A 14,478-nucleotide genomic window follows, 5' to 3' on the forward strand; every position below is an offset into this window, starting at 1 on the left:
AGAGAGGCAGAAAAGCTAGGTGAACTGAGGTATACTTTTCGCTTCTCCTTTGGAAACTCCATTTAAATCTTGGGGAGAAAGCATCGCCCAAAGCCCTAGAGCCCCTAGAAGAACAGCGAAAGTTGGCACCAGAAGAATTTGCTGCATTCTAACCACACTTCCCGGTCTTGGAAGCGATGCACTGCAGGGTGGACAGGGTGGGCAGCCCGGTGCAGGAGGAGCTGCAAAGCCCCAGTATGGATCCCTACACTGTCCACTGCATTGCTGGTGGCTGCAACGTCCTTTGATTTGTGATTAGCAAGATTTGGGGCATTCCACTGGCATTTCTCATCTACTAGAAGAGAGTGTGCTGGATAAAACTGTGAATTCAGACTTGATCTGCTGCATTAAAATATAGGAACCAAGCTGTCAAATTCTCTAAGAGCTAATGAAAGGAAAATTATCATGATGTGGTCTGCAAATAAAAAAATATATGCATATATATAGTACAAAGGCAAGCAGTGCTTATTGCAGAATATTTAAAACATGTAGAAAAGCTCTAAAATGAAAATAAAACTATTTCTACTCCGACCAGCTAGTGATAACTATTGGCGTGTTGACAGAGATCATTGACAAATATAAACATACTCCCAATTTGACTGTATTGCTCATACTGCTTTGTAACATTTCCCCCTAAACAGTATTGTTAATGATTTCTTAAGGTGTTAATTATTCCCGTAGAACTGATTTTAAATGACGAAATAATATTTCATCAGATGGCAGCGACATAATTTATCTAGCTGATGTTCTAATTATCGGTCATTTAGCTTGTCTCCAGCTCTTCGCTGGGGCAGGTGGGGCTACAGGAAGCATCCTTGTGTGAAACTACTAGTGCACTTCCTCATCAGGTCATTGCTTTGTTGTGTTCTTTTCGGTATTTTTGCTGCTTTCTCCATACATCCGTATTCACGTAGCAATAGCAATTTCAGGTTGTACCTGTGTATTGTGTTAAGGAAGCTCTTGTTTTATTTGCTCCCACCCATGAAGCAAGAGTGTTTTCCATTTTATTATTTTTTTAAAAGATTTTATTTATTTATGTGACAGAGAGACAGCCAGCGAGAGAGGGAACACAGCAGGGGAGAGGGAGAGGAAGAAGCAGGCCCAGCCGAGGAGCCCAATGTGGGACTCGATCCCGGAACGCTGGGATCACGCCCTGAGCCAAAGGCAGACGCTTAACGACTGTGCTACCCAGGCGCCCCTATTTTCCATTTTAAATGTGCTTCTTGGGGCACCTGGGTTGCTCATTCAGTTAAGCCTCTGCCTTCAGCTCAGGTCATGATCTTGGGGTCCTGGGATCGAGCCCCGCATCGGGCTCCCTGCTCAGCAGGGAGTTCCCTCTTCCTTTCCCTTTCCCCCTCTCCCCCGCTAGTGCTCTCTCTCTCTCAAATAAATAAAATGTTTTTAAAAATCTACTTCTTAAATAACTAGAATGAACTTAAAAATCGTTATATTCATCTACAAAACACGCCGGAACATGGGACTGTGTATTAGTCTGCTCAGGCTGCTGTAACAACATACCCCAGATTGTGCAGCTTAAAGAACGGGTATTTATTTTCTCCAAGTTCTGGAGGCTAGAAGTTGAAGATCAAGGCTCTGGCCCTTTCCGATTCTGGCGAGAGCTCTCTTCCTGGCTTGCAGACAGCCTCTTTCTCACTGTGTCCTCACATAGCCTCTTCTTGTTGCACACGCTCATGGAGAGGAGGGAGTTCTCTGGCATTTCTTCTAATAAGGACCCTACTCCTGTTGGATCAGGGCCCCACTGTTATAACCTCACTTAACCTTAATTATTTCCTTAGTGACTCCATCTCCAAATAGAGTCACACTGAGGGTTAGGGCTTCGAAATAGGAATTGTGGGGGGCACAAGAATTCACACCATAGCATTCTGCCTCTGGGTCCCACGAATTCATGTCCTTCTCACATGTAAAGTATATTCATTCCATCCCGACAACCCCCAGAGTCTTAATTTATTCCAGAATCAATTCTAAAGTCTAAAACCCTAAGTCTCATCTAAATATCACTTAAATCAAAACAACAATTGTTGGAGAGGATGTGGAGAAAGGGGATCCCTCCTACATTGTTGGTGGGAATGCAAGTTGGTACAGCCACTCTGGAAAACAGTGTGGAGGTCCCTTAAAAAGTTAAAAATTGAGCTACCCTATGATCCAGCCATTGCACTACTGGGTGTTTACCCCAAAGATACAGACGTAGTAAAGAGAAGGGCCATATGCACCCTTATGTTCATAGCAGCAATGTCCACAATAGCTAAATCGTGGAAGGAGCCGAGATGCCCTTCAACAGATGACTGGATTAAGAAGTTGTGGTCCATATATACAATGGAATATTACTCAGCTATCAGAAAGAACGAATTCTCAACATTTGCTGCAACATGGACGGCACTGGAGGAGATAATGCTTAGTGAAATAAGTCAAGCAGAGAAAGACAACTATCATATGATTTCTCTCATCTATGGAACATAAGAACTAGGATGATCAGTAGGGGAAGAAAGGGATAAAGAAAGGGGGGGTAATCAGAAGGGGGAATGAAACATGAGAGACTATGGACTATGAGAAACAAACTGAGGACTTCAGAGGGGAGGTGGGTGGGGGAATGGGATAGACCGGTGATGGGTAGTAAGGAGGGCACGTATTGCATGGTGCACTGGGTGTTATACGCAACTAATGAATCATCGAGCCTTACATCAGAAACCGGGGATGTACTGTATGGTGACTAACATAATATAATAAAAAATCATTAAATAAATAAATAAATAAATAAATATCACTTAAATCAGATATAGGGGAGACTAGAGGTAGGATTGGTCCTGAGGCAGAACTCTGCAGCTGCGAACCTGTGAAACAAAAGTTATGTGACTCCAAACTGCAATGGTGGCCCCGGAGAGGGATAGACATTCCCATTCCCAAAGGGAGAAATCTGAAGGAAGAATGAGGCGACAAGCCCCAAGAGAGTCCAAAACCTAGATAAGCAAATTCCGTTAGATCTTAAGGTTCAAGAATGATCCTCTCTGGTTCAGCGCTGTGCCCCCCAGGCCCACTGGGGAGATGGTAGCACCCCTAGGCTCTTCAGGGTGGCCTGTATCTTCCCTCCTTCCCTGACTCTCTGCCAGCGCCCCACCTACACAGCTCTCTCCGGCCCCCTGAAGCTGAAGAGGGGGCCCAGTCTTCTGAATCTGAAGAGGAAGCGGTCTTACCTTCTGGGGCAGTGGTGGGAATGGCAACCCTGAGGATCTCTGAATCACCTCTGGGGTCATTCTTCCTTTCTCTTGAATGATAATGTATGCTTGCCGCCTTCCTTCATTCTGTTGCTTTTTTTCTGTTTCTTTTTGTCCCAGCCGGCAGTGTTCCTGCTGGTATAATCCTGGTTTCGTCTGAGATGGCGGAGTAAATGTGTGGTTCACACCCATCCTAATAGCTTCATCAGATGGTTGTTCAGCCACATCCTTAGTGTTTTCAGAACATGCTTCCTCAAGTTTTGCAATGTGGGTAGGCTTAGAATTTTCTAAATCTTCAGAGTCTGATTCCTTTTTTTTTTTTTTTAACAATTCTTTCGATTTATCTCTCTCCCCTTGCATTTTTTCTGTAAGCAGTAAGGAGAAACCAAGCCACCTCTTCAACAGTTTGCCTAGCTGTCTCCTCAGCTAAATATCCAGTTTGTTCATTTGCAGTCTACCTTCCAGAAAGCACTAGGACACAATTCAGCTAAGTTCTTTGCCACCTTGTAACAAAGATCACCTTTCCTCCAGTTACCCATGACCTATTACTCATTTCTGTCTGAGATCTCGTCAGAATGGCCTCAAATATCCCTGTTTCTCCTATCCTTCAGTTTGTGATGATGTATGTATTCTTCAGGAAGATGGAGGCTTTCTGTGTTTTCTCCTCTTTTCTTTCTGCATCCTGACCAGAGTCCCCTCTAACAGCTGTAACTCTAGCAGTAGTCCCTTCACGGCAGTCTAGGTTTGTTCTGGTGTGCACCTCAAAGCCCTTCCAACCACCACTCATTACCCAGTTCCAAAACCATCCACATTTTTAGGTGTTTCTTACAGCAGCCTGCTTCTTGGTACCAAATTCTGCATTAGTCGGCTTGGGTTGCTGTAACAAAGACCATAGATTGGGTGGCTGCAACAAGAGACATTTATTTTCTCACAGGTCTGGAGGCTGGAAGTCCAAGATCAAGGTTCCAGTTGGTTCATTTTCTGGTGGGGACTCTCCTTCTGGCTCACAGACACCCACCTTCTCACTGTGCCCTCACATGGACTTTCTTCCGTGTGTGCACGGTGACAGAGAGAGAGGGCATTCTAGCAAGCTCTCCGGTGTCGCTTCTCTTGGGACACTAATCCTATTGGATCAGGACCCCTCCTTTATGACCACCCTTAAACTTAATTACTTCTGCAGAGGCCCTGTCTCCAAATATAGCCACACCGGAGGTTAGGGTTTCAGCATATGAATGTTTTGGAGGAACACAAATATTCAGTTAATAACAGACTGAGATTTTGAAACTTAATTATAAGTCCTTATCTTTGTACAGTACTTTTTAATTTTTAAAGCACTTTTACATATATTATCCCATTTCATTTGAAAGGCATCCTGTAATCTTCAAATTTCCTTCAGGTTAGCTTCTATGAAAATTAGCATGTTTTTTTTTTCAAAGTAATACATGGATAGAGTTTTCAAAGTCAAATAATAATAATAAAAGCCTTATGACAACAACTGAAATAGTCCTTCTCTACCAACCATCTACCCCACCCCACCCCTCTTGGGTCCAGCATTTCAAAGGTAGCCATATTAATGCCTTTTGGCACGTTTGTTCATATTTCTAAATAATATTCCTGTGTATTAATTATTCTGCGTAAAAAGTTGCTGCAAACTTAGTGGCTTAACACGATATACATTTCTCCACTCATTATTTCTGTAGGTCAGGAGTTCAAGCACAGCTTCATGGTGTCCCCTGCTCAGGGTCTCACAGAACTGCAACCAGGATGTCTGCTGAGCTGTGTTACATTCCTGAGCTCGGAATCCTCTTCTAACCTCACATGCTTGCTGGCAGAAGTTGTAGGACTGAGATCCTCGTTTTCCTGCTAGCTGTTAGCTGTGACCTGCCCTCAGCTCCTCGAGGCCACCCAGTGTTCTCTGCCGCCTGGGCCTCTCACTTCTTTCAACAACAACAAAAATCTCCTTTTAAAGACTTCACCTGATTAATTCAGGTCCACCAAGGATAATCTCCCTTTCATTTACCTTGAAGTCAACTGATTTGGGACCTTAATTGCACCTGCAAAATTTGTTCACCTTCGTCATATTCTGTTGGCTGGAAAAAGTCAGCTTCCACTTTCACTTAAGGGGAGGAGGTATCCAAGGGCATCACACATTGGGGTCACCGTAGAGTATCTCTGGCACGGCCTATAAGGCTGTATCTGATCAATCAGTTTTAGATAGCACCAAGTTCCTTTTTTGACCCATAGTATTTTAGCTCTTATACCTCCCTTCTTCTCCTTTCTCTTCCCCTTTCAGTTTAGTTATATCACTTTAAATTAAATCCATATATGAAACTTTAGTCACTGTATCATGTAAATTGTTGATGGACATTTGTCATATTTTGTACCTGCAGGGTCTCCTCTGAACACTGCTGCTGTTTTTGAAGAATTATCTGCCTAATGATTCCACCCCCTGCCCTGCACCTTGCGTTTGGCCATTATCTTCTAAATTCTGGTTTTTTTTTTTTAGAGATTTTATTTATTTATTTGAGAGAGTGAGAGAAAGAGAGCATGAGTAGGGGGAAGGGGCAGAGAGAGAGAGACAAGCAGACTGCCCACTGAACAGAGAGCCTGGCGTGGGGCTCTATTCCAGGACCTTGAGATCATGACCTGAGTCGAAGGCAGATGCTTAACTGACTGAGCCACCCAGGCAGCTCTCTTCTAGCTTCTAATGTTGCTGTGGAGATGCCTGCTATGGATTGAATTGTCCAATATTCGTATGTAGAAGTCCTAACCCCCAATGTGACTCTATTGGGAGATATGGCCTTCAGGAGGTAATTAAGATTAAAGGAAGTCATAAGGATGGGGTCCTAATCTGATAGGATTGGTGTCCTAATAAGAAGAGGAAGAGAGGGATCTCCTTTTCTCTACATGTACAGAAGAACGTGAGGGCCCAGCAAGATGGTAGCCATCTGCAAGCCAGGAAGAGAGCTGTCACCAGAACCTGACCATGCTTCCACTCCGATCTTGGACTTCCAGCCTCCAGCACTGTGACAAAATAGCTTTCTGTTGTTTAAGCCCCCAGTCAACACGATTTTATTATGGCAGCCTGAGCGGACTAACACAATGCCCCATGCTGTTCAGACTCCTGCTCTTTTGTATGTAACCTAGGTTCTCTTTCTAGAAGTGTTTAGGATCTGTTCTTTGTTTCTAGAGCTTTGAAATATGATCATGTATCTTGATGTGCGTCATTTAAAAAAAATATTCACTCCATGGACATTTTCAGTTTGGAGATGAAGTTTCACTTATTTCAGTTGTAGATTGTTTTTTCTTGCATTATTATTATGTTTTTCCCTAATGTTTGCTCTGTTCGCGCTTCCTGGGACTTTTGTTATTTGGTTGTTGGACATTCTCATCTAACCCTTTATTTGCTTGCCTTTTTTTCTCTTCTTGTCCATCTTTATCATTTTTTTAAAGTGGGCTTTATCGTCTAGTTGCTTTTTTGAACTTCCAAGTGTGGCTCTCATATTTTCAACTTCTGGGAGCTCTTAAATGCTGATTATTGTTGTTGTTATTATTATTATTATTAAATAGTATCTTTTTCTTGTTTCATGAAGGTATTATCTTGAAGTTTTCTTCTGCTTTCTGCATTGTCTTAATTTCCTCTGAGTTTTTTGCGGGGAGGGGTGTTTATTTACAGTTTTCTTGATTTTGGAAGTTTTCCTCAATAAAGGTTGAGAAGGGGACCAGGGTCAACTTGTTTCCCATACAGAATTCCAAACAATGTCCCTGTTTTATCTCCTACTGCACAGTACCTCCTTCATGTTGAAAATGGTATCTCCAGTACCTTTTCTGGACTTCTGAAATAGAGAATGGCTTATTTCTCAGCATTGCCATCCCTACCAACACTTAAGTTTGAACTTCGCCTCCTCTGCTATTTACCGTTTCTCTGTTTTCTTTCTGTCTTTATGTGTTATTGTTTCAGTTATAGATATCTTCTAGATTCATTAAACAGACTTTGTATTCCTACATCTTTGTTGTTTTGGGTGTTTCTAAGGATTACTTTCAAGAGAAAAGGGCCATAAATACGTTTACTCTACCATCTTGAATCCCAAAGCACCCCAGATCATTTTAGAATGTTTTTTTCTACTTCTCTGGTAAGGGGCAAGTATTTTGAGTCCCTTGTCAAGATAATGGAATTTGAAGCCAGGAGAAGGATGTTGCACGTCACACATCAGATCAATGGATATAGAAGAAAACTGGAAAAACTCAAATTCCATCAAGGATTTTTTCTGAAATGCAAAAAATAGATAAATGGTCTATTTGGATTATGGAATTTCCTGTTTGATAATGCCCATTGCCTGTAACTAGTTGGTCAAAATTAGATTTCACAGAAACATGATGTTTTGATTACAATGTTAGAATTCTACAGCAGGACATACCATGTGATTCAAACTCCCTGTCAGACTGAATTTTTGTAAGCCATATTTGTTCAGCCTTTACAAAAACAGAGAACTTGGCTATGTGCTACTGGCCAGGACAGAGCAGAGTGAAAATGACCACATCAGATTTACATGGGGGATGGTAGAACGCTACCACTTTTCTCAAAAAAATCAAAATGAAGGCTAGTGTTCCCCAGTGACCAAAGGGAAAGATCTGGAAGTTGGCTTTGGGCTTCAAAATGATGTTCTGGTTCCTCTCTCAAGGCTAGCAAAGGAATAATATCTTTAAAAAGGCTTAGTCATTTTGTGTTTGCTATTTACTGAACTCAAAACAGTATGGTTTGCATTAGCAGGACTTCTGCAAATAAAATTGTGTGGAAGGGATTTAAAACAATTCTCTGGCTTGTATGAAAAATGAGCCCACAATTCCTGGCCCCTCAGAGTTCCTTGTGGGAGTCCTAGTGTCAAGTGATCTTCTACATGCCGGGGTGGAACGGTGAGCCAAGCAACATCTGCATCTTTTTTAAAATAAACATTTGCATGTAGAACTGAAAATTTCTTCTTCTTCAGCCCCCCCCCCCTTTTTAGTGCTAAATAGATTGATTCATCATATATGCACACTAGTACTTAGAGAAGAATTGTCAACAGATTTTAAATACATGTTTGAGGAAATTCTGTGGTGATTTCTGTGTAACTATTTTGGAGCCAGGGTTCTTCACTTTCCTTCCAAACATTGTTTTGTGCTCAAGGAAAATTTCCAGTAGCCCAGCTTACAGGTGCATATGGGCAAGACAGCTTTTGCCTAGGAACAGGACTCTCTGGTAGGATTTTAGGCACTCAGAAAACATTCCCACCTCTCCAAATAGATTTTTGACAGTATTACTCCCTGTTAAAGCCTTTTATTCTACATCTAGAGATAAATATATACTTCAGCAGCTTTGGGCAAGGTAGCACATTGATTTAAATTTCCAAAGGTACAGATGTCCCAGACCCAATTGTGAATCTATGCCTTAGCATGGCAGTGACAGAGAGGAGGAGCCGAAGATGTCAATAAAACAGGAGGAAAGAGCTTGGTTAAAAGGAGGATTTTATGGCGAGACAGGCAATATGATTTGAAAACCACAAAGTACTTAGCTGTCAGACTCAATTTTTAGAAGCCCAAAGCCAGAAGGGTTGCAGAGACTAATGAAGGCAAACTTTTCCCACTTTTCAGTTTTGCTGAGGGCAATCCCTGCAGATGGACTGGGAACAGGAAACTCTCCCATCACGCATGGTGAAAAGGCAGAATGACAGAGTAGCAAACCAGACCCTGACGTATGGTTTCCCGGAACACTGGGTGAACGCTGGGTTAGACTGGGTAACTCTCCTTTCTCCTCTGTCTGCCCAGAACAAGTTCCTTGGCATACTCAGACCTATGAACAGGATTCCTCGTCTTGACAACGTGGCTCCAGTCAGGAAGAATGGGAGTAACATTCCTGGAAGTATTTGCTCACAAAGAGTTTCTAACAGTGAAGAAATATATTTTTTTGAGAGGGTATAAGGGACAGAACAAAAATCTTACTTTCTTTAAAAGTAAGGATGGTTGTTGAAAATAATACTTTATAAGTAGAATCCCAATTTCTTTATAATCCGGGAGAAAAGATTCTAGGTCATGACATTCTCCAGCTTAACTCCCTTTTATCTACAACAGTGGCTCCTTACCTACATGATGATGTTTTTGTTTAAAAAAAAAAAAAAAAGCTCTTTGTAGGAAAATGCGTGAGTGCATGTGCGCATCTTTACTTAACTTTCAGGAGCCTTAATTTTCACATGAAGAAACTTGGCCTGTAGGAAAATCCAACTCCATCAGCTTGCATTCTAGACTTCAGTAATTTGGCCCCCCAGTGTACTTCTCCATTAAGGAATTATTTCTTTGAGATAAGACTGTGCCTGGATAGTATGCTGAGATCTAAGCCAAAATGATGTGTAATTGTCTCCAGACACTGTGTAAGGGAAGAAGATAGCATGGGGTAGCCAGCAAAGCACTGACGTGGGCATTAAGTTTTGTAACTTAACAAGTTTTGTAACTCCTTAGTGGTGTAACCTTGGGGAGAAAATATCATTTAGTCTTTTGGGGTCTCAATTTCCTCATCTGCACAATTAAGGGGTGGTTCACTGATCTCTCTTGTTTCTCTTACCTCTGAGTTCCTAGACTTTATGATTCCAGGCTATCACCACCTCATGTGGGGCCAGTCCCACTTCCAGGAATCACTTACTAGGCTCCTTATGATGGGAGGGCATTACAGAGGAGCCAAAGCTATAGAGCATAGGGACCCTGACCGCCTGGTAGGGAGGCAGATCCAGGATGTATCTGCAGCCCTGTTCTGAGCACAGAACATCTTCTGCCCCAAGTCAATGTCTGTCTCCAATTCTCCCCTTTTCACGTTCTCTCTCTGCTTCTCTGGCTCTTGGCCAAAGAGTACCCAGTGACTTATTACCAGGTACACCCAGCATTTGCATACTCCCTGCTACATTTGATTCCTTTGAGAAGTGGAGTTCCTGCCTCTGCCTCATTTATCTCCCTGGCCCTTCCAGTCACAAGCACTGTTGCCAGAGATGTCTTGCCTGCCTGACTCATGTTGCCCTGTTCCTCTTGGCTGCTGGCTCCTATGGCTATCCATATTTCAATGTGACACAGAGATGTGGCCTAAGGGCAGCCATCCCTTTTTAAGGACATCTCCCTTTCTCAGTCTGCTTGGACTGCCATAACCAAATACCATAGACTGGGTGACTTAAACAACAGACATTTATTTCTCATAGTTCTAAAGTCTGGAAGTCTGAGATCAGGGTGCCAGCGTGGCTGAGTTCTGGTGAGAAATCTCTTCCTGGCTTGCAAATGGCCACCTCCTCACTGTGTCCTCATATGGTGAAGAGAGAAGGGGCTCTGGCCTCTTCCTTTTTTTTATAAGAATACTACTCCCATCATGGGGGCACCACGCTCATAATCTCATGTAAGCATAATTACCTCCCAAAGGCTCCATCTCCAAACACCATCAAATTGGGGATTAGGGTTCCAACATGCAGATCCGAGGTGACACAAACATTTAGTCCATAACACTCTCCTTTCTGGCCATAGACTGAAATGGGATAAGAAGTGACTTCCAATGGAAAAAGAGAATTTGGGGCAAGGGTAGAAAATGAGGAGAAGTGCATTCACCTAATATTTAAACTGTTTCTAATTTTAGCTTTAGAGAACCTTTTGTTCTCTAAACACCCTGATGAATGTACAACTTTCATCATGCAATATCTTCTAAGCTGAGAGGGGAGGTTCTCTGGGGGAAATGCTGGACTTCATTTTGAAACAAATGGAGTGGAGATGGTGGCAGTAATTGAAATAGAAATGCTTACATTATCCTCCTCCAGGTTCTGTAGACCTTCTTTTTTCTCGAAGAATCACATACAAATTTCATGCATCCTCTGGCAGTATTCTGGCTGGAGACTAGAGTCTGTCATAAATGACAAGAATGTAATCTCTAAATAATTTTATCCTTGGCCTCAGCAGAGCACAGTGTTTCCATGTGGTCGCCTTTTTGACGAAGGTCAAGATGAGCAGAGACCACCAAGCACATTTCAAGAAGGATATTAGATTTCACTGGGTCCAGGAGCTCAGAAGTGAGTTATTAGGGTTTTGTTTACGATACCCTCTGGCTCTATCCTTAATTAGGTGGAACTGATAAGCTTGATAAATTTTGAACTATTGCTTTCTGTTTGCCAATAACAAAATATGACTGTGTAGGATGTTAGTTATTTTCCGCATCAAACCCTTTCTATTTTCCTGAAGATCTCACTACTTTCCATTTCAATGGGCCTTTTGTTTAGAGGGAGAAGAATGTCCTTTTTACCTTTTTTAATTAAAGCATGTTGGTGACTAATATACAGTTTCTTTAGACTTTCCTCTGAGCCTCATTCTCCATTCTTCCTTCTTTTCAGACAGCCAAGGTTTTGCTCTCTGGTAGTAATTAGATCAAGCAAAGGACTCAGACACAGATGACTTTTTCCCAATTCTCACCAGCATTTCTTAGCTTATATTTTCTTTTTCTTTCTTTTTTTTCTTCTTTCGTTTTTTTTTCCCATTTCACTGAATTAAAAGCAGACCCTACTGTCAGGGACCTCATATCTAACCTTATATTCCTATTTTGAAATGGTGAGAAGCTCTATTGGCAATATTTTAACCACCAGCAGGAACAGCAAGAACAACAACAAAGTAGAAAGCAAATATGTATTTATGTTTACGAAGCAATTGGATACATAGGTTTATACATACAATCAAAGAGATAAGACACGTTGGAGTATTTCCTCAGTGATGTCCTGAAACCGTAATTATATCTTAGTGAAATATTTAGTCAAGTTTTAATAGGTCCAAGAATAATTATTTTACTGTTCTTTTGGGAATGCAAACTTAGAAGTCTAAGAGTTCTAATTATCCTAGAGTTGAAAAGTTGAAACAGTTTGCATGTCAAAGGACTTCTTTTTTCCAGGGTGGTGTTTAATATAGATTTAAGTCTGGGTTCGGTTGCTGGAGGTCAGAAAGATATCCTCCTACTAACCCCCTCGTTCAAAAATACTGAGGAAGACTATTCCAAGTAATCACACCAAGGAAATGAACCAGCTCATTGAGAAGTAAAGGGAAACACCTGGATTCTAGAACTGTACAGCAAATGAGATTGCAAGGAATATCTGTGGGAAGGAATAAATCAGCAACTATTCAAGAATGAGGATTGTGTTGGGGCACCTGGGTGGCGCAGTCGTTAAGCATCTGCCTTCAGCTCAGGGTATGATCCCGGCGTTCCGGGATCAAGCCCCACATCAGGTTCCTCCACTGGAAGCCTGCTTCTTCCTCTCCCACTCCCCCTGTTTGTGTTCTCTCTTGCTGGCTGTCTGTCTGTGTCAAATAAATAAATAAAATCTTAAAAAAAAAAAAAAAGAATGAGGATTGTGAGTCATAGTAAGTTACCCTTAAAACTGAAAAATGTGAAACAATAGGCTGAAATACTCTTGTTTTATACAGGAATATTTCTTCTAAGAGGCTATTTAAGAAGATGGCATTTGACTCATTTTTGGAAAAGTTTCTTCCTTTCAGTATTTATCGCAGAAATCTGACTTCTGGACAGCCTTTAGTTTCAGGATGTTTTCTGTGATTATCACCATGTTTTCCTATGGCTGGGCCACTTTGTGGGAAGTAAAAGAGAAGATTGAGGTAGAGAACACATGGGAAGAAAATAAAACCAAGGGTTAGAAGGGCGCCTGGGCGACTCAGTTGATTAAGCCTCCTACTCTTGATTTCAGCTCAGGTCATGATCTCAGGGTCTGGAGATCATGCTCCGTGTTGGGCTCCACTCTGAGCATGGAGCCTGCTTAAGGTTCTCTCCCTCTCCTTCTGTCCTTCCACTCACAGTCTCTCTAAACAAACAAACAAACAAACAAAAACCCAAGGGTTAGAAATAGCAAATGTATGGATAAAAAGACTGACTGAATTAATTTTTCTCTTTTCTTAAGTTCCTTAAAAGACATTTAAAATTGTGTAAAGTGATCATTGTAGTACTGTATTGCTGGGTTTATGATATATATATAATATATATATATATTATATATATATGTAATATGTGTGGCAATAATAACATAAAGAAGGGAGAATTATATTGAAGTCAACTTTCTGTATTTTACTAGAATTTGGTCAGAATCAAACTGGAGTAGACTGTTATAATTTGAGATTGTGAGATGTGTACTGTGATTCCTTAGGGCAGCCACTAAGAAAATAGCCCCAAAAGAGAATTAAACAGTTTAAAAAGGAATTAAATGGCCCTCGACAAAATAACTATTTAACGCAAAATAGTCAAAGAGAAACAAAGAAACATAAGAAGACTTGAACGTGGGAAACAAATAGCAAAATGGCAAATATAAATCCAATCCAGTCAATGATTTCATTAAATGAGTGGACTAACCAGCCCAATCAAAAGGCAGAGATTGCCAAAATGGATGAATAAGCAAGGTCTAACAATGCTGTGTGCAAAAAATCAGAGGCACAAATAAAGTGAATGTAAAAATGTAGAAAAAGATATACCATGCAAATAGCAACCTTAAGAGAGCTTGAGTAATTATGTTAATATTAGACAAAATAGACTCTAGTCAAAAATTATTAGTGTGTAGAAGAGAATGAGAAGAGAATTATAAATGATAAAAAATAATGATTAAATGATAAAAGAATCAATACATGAATCTGATATGACAGTAGATAAATGTATACGTATCTAACAACAGTGCCCCAAACTCCATGACCCAAAAACTGACAGAAGGAAAGAAGAAATGTCAAATTCAACAACCAGAGTTAGAGATTTCAATACTCCCATTGCAATAATTGATAGAATAGCTAAACAGAGACTCAGCAAAGATATAGAAAAGTTGAATAATACTATCAAATTTGACCTAAATGGTCTAAAATGGCATTTACAGAACATTCCACCCAACAACAGCACAATATATATTCCTTTCAAGTGCAAAAGAAATATTTTCCAGATAGACCATATGCTATGTCAGAAGGCAAGTTTAATAAATTTAAAAGGATTGAAACCATTCAACCATAACAGACTTAAAGTAGAAATCTGTAGCAGAAAGAAATTTAGGATTACCCCCCAAATTATTGGGAATTAACACAATTATAAATAATACTATGGATCTAAGAAGATATCAAAAGGGCAACTAGAAAATATTTGAACTGGGTGAAAATGAGAACACAACATATCAAAAAAATCACA

The 14,478-nt window shown here is 40.8% G+C and overlaps 1 protein-coding gene across 1 annotated transcript in view; it reads left to right on the plus strand.

Moving 5' to 3' along the window:
- Positions 1-14,478, plus strand: part of CDKAL1 (CDK5 regulatory subunit associated protein 1 like 1) — an 811,149-nt gene that overhangs the window by 682,589 nt on the left and 114,082 nt on the right. The gene's annotated exons all lie outside the window — the stretch shown is intronic.

The sequence above is a fragment of the Ursus arctos genome, unplaced genomic scaffold (genome assembly GCF_023065955.2).
Source record: "Ursus arctos isolate Adak ecotype North America unplaced genomic scaffold, UrsArc2.0 scaffold_31, whole genome shotgun sequence".
Taxonomy (NCBI): domain Eukaryota; kingdom Metazoa; phylum Chordata; class Mammalia; order Carnivora; family Ursidae; genus Ursus; species Ursus arctos.